Raw genomic sequence first — 14112 nt, 5'->3', positions numbered from 1 at the left:
GAAGAAGTATGGCTGTCCTTATTTCTAGTTAAGTCCAGTAAAGGTCTTGGGCTATTGGAAGCAATTAGGATTGTTAGGAACAGGTGTATCTGGGAACTCAGGAGTTGATATCATGGTTGGGTCTCCAGCATGGAGAGCCATGGGCTCTGGAGTGGGGAGTGGAAAGGAATTCAAGAAAAACTTGTCCTTGTGTCTTCCTGGCTTTGAAGCTTCCAAGGGAACTTGGATGGACCCCCTGTGGTGTTTTATGACTAATAAAATTGTACTTACGCAAAGAAGAGGAATGGCTAACATTACAGATGACTATCTGGAAAAGACTTTTCCCAGACTAAAGAAGTGGAACAACTCACTGATAGAGTATTTAATGAATTACAGTTTGGAAGAAGCCAAACAAAGATGAGTTTGCATTTATTTGCCACACACAAAACGTTCTCAAAATATACAGGGGATAATGACTAAGCCTTGTGTAAGGGAATTAACTGGGTTGTATGTGCACCACAACTTTGGAAAAAGAGACTGCTAACATTCCTTAAGCCACACTGGAATTCAAGACCAAAATACTTAACTCCTCCAATGGTTGAGTCTAAATTGTGCAACCACTATGCTGCCAGAGTTTCCTCTGGTTATGACTTGTTACAGATGCAAGTGCCACATGTCACTGAGAAATCGTAACAGCTTGGTCATGTCAACTGAGGAAATATGGATTCAAAGAATTTGCTCTTTACAGCATTTTTCAGAACAAACCACTTTGTGGTCAGCAAAGGGATTACATCTGGGGTGTCTGAAAATAAAGTCATTTCAAAAGCAGGATGAAATGAAAGGACTTAAAATAGCATGTGTAGGGATAGGTTATTTTATTCCCAAGAAGGCATGACAGTTTTGGACACTTAGTTAGCACAGCAGGTGATGACAATGAAACCTTAGAAACCTGATCACTTTAACAGGATCTTCTGCAAGGGTCTTAAAACTACCATCTCATTAATTCACGTTCCAGTGAATTTTTCTTTTCTTGATGTCTGCAGTATTATTGAACCCAAGTTGATGTGCCCAACAAACCAAAATGATGGAGTTTGGAGCAGAGAAAGGTTTATTGCAAGGGCCAAGCAAAGAGAATGGGCAGCTCTTGCTCAAAAGATTTGAATTCCACTGTGGTTTTCAGGGAAGAGTTTTTAAAGGCAAAATTTGGGGTGAGCATTGCAGGGTGTGTGACTTTCTTCTGATTGGTTGGTGGGGAGGTAACAAGGTGGCTTCCAGGAGTCTCAGTCATCAGGCTTCTTGTTCCAACCAGTCTGGGGTCCATGTGCTTGTGCTTGGCCTGAAGTTACCAACCTCCACCTGGGTGGGGCTCTTAGTTCTTAGAGAAGAACTCAGAGATATGCATCAGATTGTTATGTATATCCCATGAGGAGGAGCTAGGACTCTGCTTTATGCCTGCACTATTGTTTCTTGACTGCTTTTCCTTTGTTTCTGCATTCCCTCACTCCCCTAATTAGTAACTGTTTGAATCTGCCCTTTGGAGGGAAGATGTAGGAGGCTAAAGCCTTTTCCCTACAAACAAGAAGCAGGAGACACAGAAAGGATTTTGTACCCCAAGAGGGCCCCACAGGGTCCTGCTTGGTTTCAACAGTACTGTGTGTTATAAGTGGAAAAGGGTAAGACAGTGTTGTGAGTTGAAACCTCTTTCTCTTGGTTTGAAAAATCAAATGAGACAAATGTAATATTGTTGTTTTCAAAGCAATAGGATTTCTTTTCCTGTTTAGAGGCTGACGGGAATGTTTCCTTCAACTTTGTATGTAAGAAACAAGAACCTACTTTTCTGTTTCATTTTGGACCTTCCTGGCAAAGACTTACTGCTGACGCAGGTCTGGAACAGGCTGGTATTTTCCTCCTGGGTTATACTTTAGCAGAGTTGTATTATGAATTCAGCTCCCACATGCATAATCATCCTACTTTGCAACCAGGCAAGGTAAAGATGGACTACTTATGTTTGTGCTAGATTTTCTGGAAACAGGAAGAAAAATGTTTTCTAGAACAGTAACAAGGAAAAACAGTAAGAATGTGTCTGTCAGGGACTGAGGATTTCTTTGTAATTAATGATAATGTTTGTATGAGGTGATTTGATACTGCATCCTATAATCTGTTGAATCCATTTTGCCTCCTTGGCTGGGCACAATCATTTCTAGAAACTAGAGTTTAACTTCATTTATTTTCTTCATTGTTTTACTGTTTTCCTCCTATTTTACCTTTATTACTTGCTTCCTTCTGTTTAATTTGGGTTTAATTTGCTTATTAAAATGAAAATTTAGATCACTGATTTGAGAATGTCTTTCCTATATAAATCAAGTAATGCTATACGTTTTCCTCTAAGCATTGCTTTAGCTGCTCTCTACCATTCAGTATGTTGTATTTTAATTTTCATTAAGTTAAAAATATTTGAAAATATTCCATGAGGTATCTTCTTTGACTCCTGGGTTATTTAGAAGCATGTTTTAAAATTTTTCCAAATCTTTGGGGGATTTTTCAAACATCTTTCTATTTTTAATTTCTAGTTTAATTATCTTGTGGTCACAAAACATACTTTATAAGAATTCTACTTTATAAAAATTTATTGAGTCTTTTTTATGTCCCAGAATATACTCTATTTTGTAAATGTTTTGTGTGCATTTGGAAGAAAAAAAAAATGTGTATTCTACTGTTGTTGGGGAGAATATTCTATAAATAGCAATTAGGTCAAGTTAGTTGACAGTGTTGTTCATGTTTTCTATATCCTATTGATTTTTTGTCTAACTGCTCTATGTTATTGCAAGAAAGTTTTTGACATCTTTCAGCTGTAATTTTGGATTGTCTTTCTCTTTTCAGTTTTATCAATATTTGGTTCATGTATTTTAAAGTTCAAAATGTATTTGTATACATATTAGGTGCACAAACATTTTGAATTATTACATCCTTTAGATGAATTGATCCCACATTAATTATGAAGTGTCCCCTTTTACTCCTGTTAACATTTCTTATTCTAAAATCTACTTCATCTGCAATTAATACAGCCATTCCAACTTTATTATGCTTAGTATTTGCATAGTGTATTTTATTCCATTCTTTTATTTTTAACTTATTTGTGTCTTCATATTTTAAGTGGCTTTCTTGTAGACAGAATAAAATTGGGTAGTTCTTTTAAGTTCAGTTTGATGATCTCTGACTTTTAAATGGAACATTTAGCCATTTGCATAGGGTTTTTTCTTATTTTTTATTTTCTGTCTGTCCTATCTATTCCTTGATACTTTATTCCTATTTTCTACCTTCATTTAAATTAAGTACTTTTATGATTCATTTTATCTTCTTTATTGGCTTTTGTTTTTCTCAGCGGTTGCTTTAAGGTTTAGAGTACACACCTTTAACTTATCATAGTCTACTTTCAAATAATAATGTTACACTGCTACACACAGTGTAAGAATCTTACTGTAGTATACTTTCATTTTCTTCCTCCTGACCATTTTGCTATTGCAGTGATCTATGCTTCTACATGCTCTAAATCCCCAAATACATTATTATTTTTGCTTTGAATAATTATCTTTTAAAGATATTTATAAATGAGAAAAACAATTTTTAAAAGGATTTTACATTTACCCATAAGTTTGCCATTTTCAGCATTCTTTATTCTTTTCTGTAGATTTTAGTTTCCACCTGTTACCATTTTCCTCTGCCCAAGCACTTCCTTTAATATTTGTTTTCATGCATGTCTGATGGCAATGAATTTTCTCAGCTCTCTTTCTTTCTTTCTTTTTTTCTTTCCTTTTCATCTGAAAAACAATCTTTTTTTATGCTTTCATTTTTGCCAGATGTTTTTGCTCTTTATAGAATTATTAAGTTCTTCAAAGATGTTATACGATTGTGTTCTGGCTACTGTACTTCTTTTTTTTTTTTTTTTTTTTTTTTTTAGAAATTTCATGTAATGTCTGAAACATTTATATTAACATATTTCCATACAAATAACCCAATGAAAGTTTAGTATTAGTTGTTTTGTTTGTTTTTTTATACTGCAGGTTCTTATTAGGCATCAGTTTTATACTACTGTACTTCTTGACAAAAATTCTGCTGTAATTCATATCTTTGTTTGGGAAAATATATTTTCTCCAACATGGCTGACTTTAAGATTTTTTTTCCTTTATCACTGGTTTTCAGTAATTTTGTATGATGTACGGTTGTGTGAATTTCTTTTTCTTTCTTTTGCTTTGGATTTGTTAAACTTCTTGGATATCTGGGTTAGTTGGTTTTATCAAATTTGGAAAAACTTCAGCCATTATTTCTTTACTAGTTATCCATTTTATACATATTAGTGTATATATGTCAATCCCAATTCATCACACCATTATTTCTTTAAATATTTTCTCCCTTCCCCCTACATTCCCATATCTGTGATTCCAATTGCACATACGCTAGCCCACTTATTATTGTTTCACAGGTCACTAATGCTCTATTTTTTTTTTTTTTTTTTTTGGTGGGGAAGTGTCTTTTTCAGTCTTTTTACCTCTCTTGCTTCCTTGTGAATAGTTTATATTCCTATGTTTTGGATTCACTGATCTTTTGTATAATCTATTGTTAATCACATACAATACAATTTTTTCAATTTCAAATATTGCTATTTTCATCTCATGAACTTCTATTTGGGTCTTTTTTATATCTTCCATTTTACTCTTCATCATTTTAATGTGTTTTTCTAATCCTTGAATTTATGAAGCATTTATAATATTCATAACAGCTGTTGTAAAGTCTTTGTAGTTTCATTACTTCTGGCATATATGGATCTGTTTCTGTTGATTGATTTTTCTCTTGATTATGGGGCAAATATTTTCCTGATTCTTACACGCTGGTAATTTTTCACTGGATGTTGAATATCATTGTTACATCTTGTTTTGTTTTGTTTTTTAATTTCTTTAAAGAGTGTTGATTTTGTTCTGATGTACAGTTAAGTTATTTGGAAATAGTTTGATCCTTCTGAGGCTTTCCTGAATCCAGAGAAGCCTTTTGTCTCAAGCTAACTTAGCCCCACTACTAAGGCAATACCCTTCTGGCCATTCTACTCATTTTCCTGTATATTATAAAATCTCTCTACTCTGCCTGGGGGGAACATGAACTATTCCCAGCCCTATTTGAGCTCTACAACTTGTTCACCTTCTGCTTTTCAGTGGTTCTTTCCCTGGCTTTGGATAGTTTCTTCTTTTGCATTCACAGAACTGTGCTCAGTCATAGACTCAATGGTATTTTTCCATAGCTCTTTGGAGCTTTCTCTCTGTGCAGCTTTATCCTCTCCAGTGCTCTTTTCTACAAATTCTAACCATCTTGAGCTTCTTGACCACTAATCTCAAATTTTAGGAAGACTGCCAGGTTCTGTTTGGATTTCCCCACTCTGTACTTCAGCCTGGAAACTTCTAGGCTGTAAGTTGGAGCACTTGTAGAGTTTTCCTCATGTGTTTCCCTTCTCTCAGGGGTCATAGTTCTGTGCTGTTTATTATCCAATGTTTAAAACCACTGCTTCCTATGTAGCTGTCTCATGGCTAGCAATGGGAGAATCCAGCTGGAGACAGTCATGTCATTCCTCAACTGTTACATCTCATTTGATTTTTTATATTCAGGAGCCAGTATAGAGTAACAAGAAAGAGTCAGGCCATGGAAACAGACAATCCAGGCCTCTATTTAAGTATGAATTAATTTAATTATTCAATTTATTCATGACGGTATTCTTTTATTTTTATAATATTTAGTGAATATTACGTTGTGCTAGGCATTGTGCTATATATTCCAGCTTTAGTTCATCATCTATAAAATAGGGAGAAATAACACCTACCTCATTGTGGTAGATTGCAAAAATGACCACAAATTATTCCAAGTTTTCTTCCTGATCTTGCATTATGACCTTGCAGCTTCTCCTATCAATTTCCTTTACTCATTAAATCTGGGCTGGCCTGTGACTTGCTTGGGTCTGTATACTGTGGTGGAATTGATGTGTGTGATTTCTGAACCTCGACCTGAGGAGACTTTGCAGGTTTCCTCTCTCTGTCTTAAAACCTTGTGCCTGCCAAGTGATTAGGTCTGAGCTGGCATGCCAAAGAATGATGAAGTGGAAAGATGCATTGGTTATCCTAGCTATGCTAGTTAAGTTATTGTAAACCAGTCAGCCCCAGCCTACCCACTAGTCTATTATGTATCAGGCACTGTGCTATATTCTAGCCTCAGTTTATCAGTTTAAGTGAGCCCAGCTAAGACCTATTGGGCAGTATTATGTGGTAGCTGTGAACATATTGGTTAGTTGATGTTTTTGACTGACTGAATGGAAGATAAATAAGTTACATAGTTGTACATAGGTATTTTTGAGTAAATAAGTTTTAAATTTCAGCTTAGAAGTCATTTCCTCTGGGAAATTTTGCTGACATCTCTGACTAAATTATATTTCCCAACTATATCCTCTTAGTGCATGCTATATTTTTTCTTTATGAGTCAACAATCGAATAATTATTTCTGTGACTCATTAATATCCAACTCCTCTATTCCACAATAAACTCTGCTTCAACATTTATGCCTGACATTTAATGCAGTGCCTGACACTTAGTAGATATTTGGTAAATATTGTTTAGATGTATGAGTAAGAGGTAAAGTAGGTTAAGGACTGAGAAATGTCACCTGGATTTAATAACAAAGAAGTCATTAACACATACGTTGAGAGCAATTTCAGTGGATTGATGGGAAAAGACATGAGACCACAGGTACATGAATATTGCAAAAAGCATTGAGAAAACAGAAAAGAAACCCAAGTCCAAGTTACTAACTTTATTTCAAAATGCAAATTCCTTTTATGCTTGATTGTGTTTTTATTTTAAATTGCAAATATTAAATCTAAAGTGTCAGGTAAAAATATTATTTTTATTAATTTAATCATTAACATGTCTCTGAGAATCAGCACACAGAGGATCTTAATAAGCAACAAATGCTCTTGTGATATTAACCCCTCTCAGTTTCACTTGCACACTTGTTTTGAATTCTCCAGAATTTGACTGTCAAGAGGACACAGCATAATAGAATAAGGCAATATGTTCAATTTGGTTACTATGGACTAACTGAAGAGGCTCCAGAGAAACGGTCATTTGGATATTTGAATAAAAAATCCCATTTAGAATCGATTGAAGATTTACCTTTCAGGACCTGATACGTACATTTCCTTTACTTCTCTTGTGGCAGAAAGGATGCATCTCTGTGTGTTTACTCTCTGCCTTGGAAACTGATTTCATTGTTTTAAGTGTCAGTTTTACTCATGATGTAAAGTGAAACACCAGAATGGAATGACCTTTACTTTCAGGGACATAAATATTTCAAAAGAAACAGACCTTTTGAGTTCAGGAAAGAGTGTGCCAGATGAACAGGTGTCAGTGCAGGTTAATGTGTTGTCTTTCACCACCGGCCCTCTGGACTGTAATTTGGCTTGGCTCACACGTGTGCAGAAGATTGGCCATCTCCATCCTGACTCTCTCGGAACCATCTCCCTATTAGAAAGCCATCAGACAAATAATTCACTCTCAACCCTATCATCGGCCTCCTAGGGATGCTGAGAAAATTAAAGCCAGGCTCTTGAGCAGGCAGTTGGCCTGGGCATATTTTTCCTGCTATATCGTGCTTCTCATTAAGCAGCTAATGAGTCTTTGTCACAGGAGAGTGACATTCAACTGAAAAGAGAATGATTCCTAATGAAGGGAAGTCCCAGAGACATTTTTGGAAAGGAAAATGTACCAAGCTAAACACAGGAGTACAATATATCTTCAGGTAACAAACATGGGCATGTGAGATGTTTATGAGCATGAAAGAAATTAATCAGTGTAATCTATAAGGGGCAGAGGATGGAGGTGTAAGCTTCTCCAGAAAAAAAAACGTGCCAAGTTTCTTTAAAACATTAGAAGTCTTGTAAAATGGACAGGCTGAAGTAGTTGTCCATTCATTCTCTTTGATTCTTTTTACATAACATTCACTTATTATTTATGACCGTGCTTAAAGAAGCCATCTGGTAAAGTTAATGGTAAGCTACCTACTCCTCTGTTCTATGTTGAGAACTGAGACTTTTGTATCACCTTTTACACGGTCCTTGGCTCGTGCATACATTCTACACAATACCTTGTTTATGAGGTCAGAATGCAGCAGGCTGCAGTCCTGGAGTTACCTTGACTGGTACTTATTTGTGGCTCCCTGCTCCTCTAGAAGCGAGCTGCCAGGCTCAGTAGAGAGTGACAGCACATCAGAAGCTCTGGTAACATCTCCAGCAGTAAATCTTGATCGCATTTATGCATCTATGTTGCCGTCATCACTATATTTCCAAAGTGCCCTTTTCACATGGCCATTTTATTGCTCCCTTTGAGTTGCCAAAAGTTCCCTGACTCCATCTCTCACTGCCAAAAAAGGCATTAAACTCTTCAGCTGGTCTTATCATCTTCCCGAAAACAATAAAGGACCTTTTGTATGCCTTTAGTGAAATGTGTTCAATGTGCCAGCAAGGCTGGAGTTAGGCCTGTATTCCAGCGCAGGCTTGAGTCCAACTGGAAGGGCTTACGGCTTCCTCTATTCTCTTCTATCCCAGGCCCAGCTTTGGAATTGACATCTCACTGAATATAGAGCATGCATTTGGTGACTTTTCTTCTAGACACTAAATTCTTTTTAGGCTTATTTGTGTATACTTTCAAAATGTTAAGTTATTACAAATTTGTTTTTGAAAAATGGCACAGAATTGAACAGTCATGAGAAGAAGCTGTCACAAATTAAAGAAAAAAGTGTGACAAATGGGGTGTCCTGGGACTTCATTCTAAGTCATTGCAATATTTAGAGGTCATTTCTGCAGATAAGGAGAAATGACCAGTTCCTTTAGATGGCATAGGATGGACCACATAGTAGTAAATACTTAAACAAAAAATCATTGGGAGAAAATTCCTATGTAATTTGAAATGATGTGCTCTGTTTATATCAAAGTTTGTGTGTAATTTACAGCACGCATATGTAAAAACATTGTCTTTTGATTATAGCAATTCATTCTTCTCCTGGATTTGACTTTAGGAAATGCTTTCTCCTTAATTTAGTTTAGTTACTTGAATCACTACTATGATATCTGGAAGTTTAGTAAGTGTGGCAAGACTGATAATTTGACCAAATCTGTTCTCCCCTTCTGTCATGAAAATGGAGTTGTGGTTGAGTCCAGGCCTCTTAGCTGGACTGCATTTCCCAGTCCCCCTGCAGTTAGATGGCCAAGTTCTTGTCAACAGAATGTGAGCCGAAGCGACGTGTCTGGGTCCGGAAATTAAAACATTGAACAAGCCTCCTCTAGACTCTTTCTGGATATGGTAGGTATCTAGCTTGTTTTGTGTTCTAGAAGATGGAGGAGCAATAAGGTGGCAAGAACCTGGGTCTTGAATGACTACACCTAGCAGATCTGTCCTGTCCATCAGAACTGCTCATTACAGTTCTGTCACATGAGAAAGAAATTTCTATATTCTGTAAGCCACGGTATTTTGGGTTCTCTTTGTTGGAGGAGCTCATCCTTTAATATAACAAACACAGTTATAACCCCATTTAATCGGGAAATGATGTGTGCTGCTTATGTCCAGGTTTTAAAAATGTTTCTGACATATATACGCTATGGATACTATGTCTAAATAGACAACTAATGAGAACCTACTGTACAGCACAGGGAGCTCTACTCAATCTTCTGCTGTGACTTAAATGGGAAGAAAGTCCACAAAAGAGGGGATTTATGTATACATATAGCTGACTCACTTTGCTGTACACTAGAAACTAATACAACATTGTAAAGCAACTATACTTAAATTAAAAAAATAAAGTAAAATTTTAAAATCTCAAAAAAATGTTTCTTCTCTAATTGGAGATACAAACACCACTGTACATTTTTCATAATTTATTTTTTCATACATATATAATACAAAGTTTTCTCCTTTCTTATCCAGTGTTGATGAGAGTGTGAGGAATCTTGGACTTTTATACGGTGTGGGGTATAATTATTACAGTGTTTTTGAAGCTATTTGGTGGTTATCCGTCAGAAACAAAACCTGAATCACCTTCGGGTTTTACTTCTTGAAACCTGCCTTCGAGAAAGTTTGCATATGTGAAAAGACAAGAATTGCAGAGATTTTTTTGTAACAGGAAAAACTGTAGACAACCCAAGCATCTATCGATACAGAAATGATTACATGGATTATGGGGAAATCCACGCTATGAGATCCTCATTAAGAAAGATGAGACATGGTCACATATTCGGACATGGAAAGATGACTAGGAAGTAGTAAAATAAATGCATCAGTGTGCATATTATGACACTACTTAAGTAAAAATGCCTATGGGTGTGTGTGTATACGTGTGTTTCTGAGAGTGTATATGATCAGAGGAAGAAATCGAGGCTGCGATAATATGCTTTTGTGCTCCTTCATTTTCCGCAGTATATAACATATAATGGAAGCCAGATGTTGACCCAGATATAAGGAGCTTCATCCATCCCATCATCCAAAGTGTGAAAAGCTGCATTCACCTGAATCAATACATTTGTGACTTGCCCTGGAAAAGCATAGGAAGATAGTGCATCAAAGTTACTTCCATCAAGGTGAAGGAGATTTGTGGCATAGATTGGAACACGAAGGGGGACTATCACTTTTCCACTCTATATCCTTCTCTGTCCTTTGACTTTTAAAATATGTCCCATGGCTCCTCAACTCAAATACAGCATAGTGTTTAGAACCACAGAATATTTAAAGTGTTTGGTGAAAATGTATTTACCGTAGGAGCTTTTTAAGAGTGTCAGATACTAATGCTGTGATGAAATTTAATATCTTAAAACCATGGGCTTCAAAGAAATTAGACTTGATCTAAGGCTCCGGATCAGAAATAAAATAAAAATGGAAAATATGACTTATACTGGAACTCTTCAAGCAACTTTTGGCTTTTTCTGTGAGAACACTGCAGCTTCCCTGTTGGTAAACTTGGGAATAATGGAGAAAGTCTTGTGGGCTGGGAGCTTCCAGGCTGAATGTTTAACTGCAGCTGGGAGACAGCTGTTCCAAAGAGAGTTGAAGACAACACCAGGTTAACAAGCAGACAAGACTGTTAAATGTGGCTTTTAAAAAGCCAGGCCCTTTGCAAAAAGGGAGGTGGATACAGATCCCATCCCTTGTTAAGTTTTCAAAGAAGAGATAAATGAGTATTATTATTTTTGTAAAATTTTATTGAAGTATAGTTGCTTTACAATGTTGTGTTAATTTCTGCTGTACGGCAAAGTGAATAAATGAGTATGCTTTAGGATTAATAATAATGCTTTGAAGCTTCCTTTTCAGAAACAAAAATTAAAGGGAACAACACCTTGAACCACTATTTTAACTGCTTAGTGATATATCTATATATACATTATATACAGATATATAATGTGTATATATCACATCATATATATATATATATATATATATATATATATATATTTTAAACTGAACTTTGTGGTGGTTTTAAACATTTTATTCAGGGCCAACTATAATATGAACACGGGATAGGTCTCAACTTCTGAGACAGTAGGATTTTCAGAAGTTTAGAAATTCAAACTCATATAAAATCAAATATTATTTTAAATGCTCTTAATCACTAAGGAAAATAAAACCATACCCAAATCTTCCTTTTCTCATCTAGTAATATTATGGGTGGGTATGTTAAAATCATTTAAATAAGTTAAAAGGAAGCTCACATCCAAAGGTTATTTCCACAGGCTACTCTGGAAAATACCAGTGCTTGGCATGAGTGGTTCTAGACTGTTCTGCCAGAGCATTCAGTAGAGTAGTGACAATCAACCTCCAGTTTGGATTGTCCTAGTATAAAAGTAAAATATATTCTTGGGGAAAGCAAGCATGCTATCAGGCGTTCATTCAACACATATTCATGAATCCCCATATGGGTTTAGGGAAAGAAAGTTTAAATAAGCTGAAGGTTTCCCCCAAAGGGAAAGAGAGTATTAATCAAATACTCATAAGGTGAAAGCACTATAAATAATGCTATTAAAATTCTTTGGGATCTTAAGTAAAGGTAGAAAACCCCCTCTAAGTTGTTAATGGTTTCACAGAGGAGGTGACATTTAAAAGAGTCTTTCAGGATACCTAGGATTATCACCAAATATAGAAAGAGACAGGTGAAGTAGAGGCATGTGCATATAGCACGTCTTAAATACAGACTGTATGTAAGAACGTGAAATTATAACAGGGTAGCATCTTGAAAAATTGAAAAATTTTGAAAAATTAGATTGTTACATTCAAAATAGGATTTTGCCAACAGGCAATAGGTTGAGAGAATAAGGACTTTAAAAATTATTTTAGTTCTTATTTAACATCAAAGATTGAGCCTGATGGCTACCGTAGCTGCTTTTCTGATTGTATAGAATAGGTAACTTTGATCATTGTTTCAGCTTAGCCATGGGAATGGAGTTTGGAAGATGAAAGATATGGCCTGGAGGAAAGTAAAAGGTATCTTAATTTTTTGGATTACTGGGAGGCCCTGTGAGAGTCGGAGGACTGAGAACAAAGACAAAGGTTGGAAGATACTAGGGTCCCTCCACCATGCTCCCCAGTACACACTCAAGGCTGAGCTGGTGGGGAGAGAATGCTTTTGAAATACTGGAGAAGATATGGAACTCCAAGAACCAGGGAGCTTTGGTTCTGTTCCAGAAGGAAAGAACTTGTAGGCTGACTCCAAGTCAGTTGAGGGACATTTCCATATTACAAATAAACATGATAGCAGAGTGTGATTAAGCAGAAGGGCACCGTATTATTCTTTATAGAACATTCTTGATTCCTGTGTAATGTGGCTAGAGGAAGCTGTTGTGGTGGGAATGAGGAACTCTACAGCAAATGCACTGGGTTGTGCCATCTGGTAAGGGACCAAGTGACTAATGTAGTCAGACCTCAGTGTATGGTCGGGGTCCAAAGAGTGGTCAGAGCTAAGAGGAGCCTGAGTCGTCCAGGAAACTTTATGAAGTCAGCAGAGACCAGGCCGACAGATCATTGGCAAGGACACTCTAGGGATCTAAGGACCACCTTTCCCAACTCCTAAAAAGCACTGAGAAAGGCACCAACATCCAGTGCCAACCCCTTTTTCCCTTGCCATTAGCGAGGTTGAAAAAGCCGGATAATCACTTTCGATTCGTCGCTTACCGACTGGGGTGAATATTTGACCAAGTATTGATCAATGAGCTATAAGTGGAATTTGCTGGGGGGTGGCTTTTGTATAATGATTTTTTATCTGGATAAGACAGGCATATGGCTGGGAACATGCTCCTGAAGCTTCCTTTCTTTCCACGAAGCTAGAAATCTGAGGAAAAAACCACTATGCTAAGCGTGTGGAGTGAAAACCAGAAAGAGCTTCTCATCCGTGTTATCACAGAACAGATAAACTAATAAGAGCACTTACTTATCTTTGGATTTTTTTGTCATGTAAAAACAAACTCCTATTTATTTAGGCCACAGTTAATCATCTGATCTATAATTTTCAGCCTTTTCATCAAAAGTTTATCAAAAATTTTACTGCCTGATAGTCATGTAAGTTTATTGAGAGTCTATCTAATGAATGGTGGGCAAGATCCTACCCTAATCTCATATATGTAGATGTCTAGAAGACAGATGTCTCTGCTGGAGTCATCTAAGCCAAGACTCGATTATCTAAGAGTGATTGAAGCAAGCTGAAGATTTCAACTTTTTTTCTCTCCAAAATAAAGAAATCATATTTTCCACTACTCTACAGATTGTAATATGGGTAAATTGCTAGCCCTATCACAAAATGTTTAGAAATTATGAGATTCAGTGAGCTGGAAAAATATTTTTTTTAGTGTCAGGAGTTGAACTGGAGGAGAACGAGATAGAAAGGTTAAGTGGCAGCCAGATTGCGAAGAAACTTGTATGCTGCAATTTAAACACGGACTTTGAAAAGAATATATATATAACTGAATAACTTTGCTGTACACCTGAAACTGACACAACATTGTAAATAGCTGTATTTCAATAAAAATTTTTGGAAAAATAATTAAAAATTAAAATTTAAAAGATGGAC

Source organism: Balaenoptera ricei, chromosome 12, assembly GCF_028023285.1.
Source record: "Balaenoptera ricei isolate mBalRic1 chromosome 12, mBalRic1.hap2, whole genome shotgun sequence".
Classification (NCBI taxonomy): domain Eukaryota; kingdom Metazoa; phylum Chordata; class Mammalia; order Artiodactyla; family Balaenopteridae; genus Balaenoptera; species Balaenoptera ricei.
Note: the sequence above shows the minus strand (reverse complement) of the source record.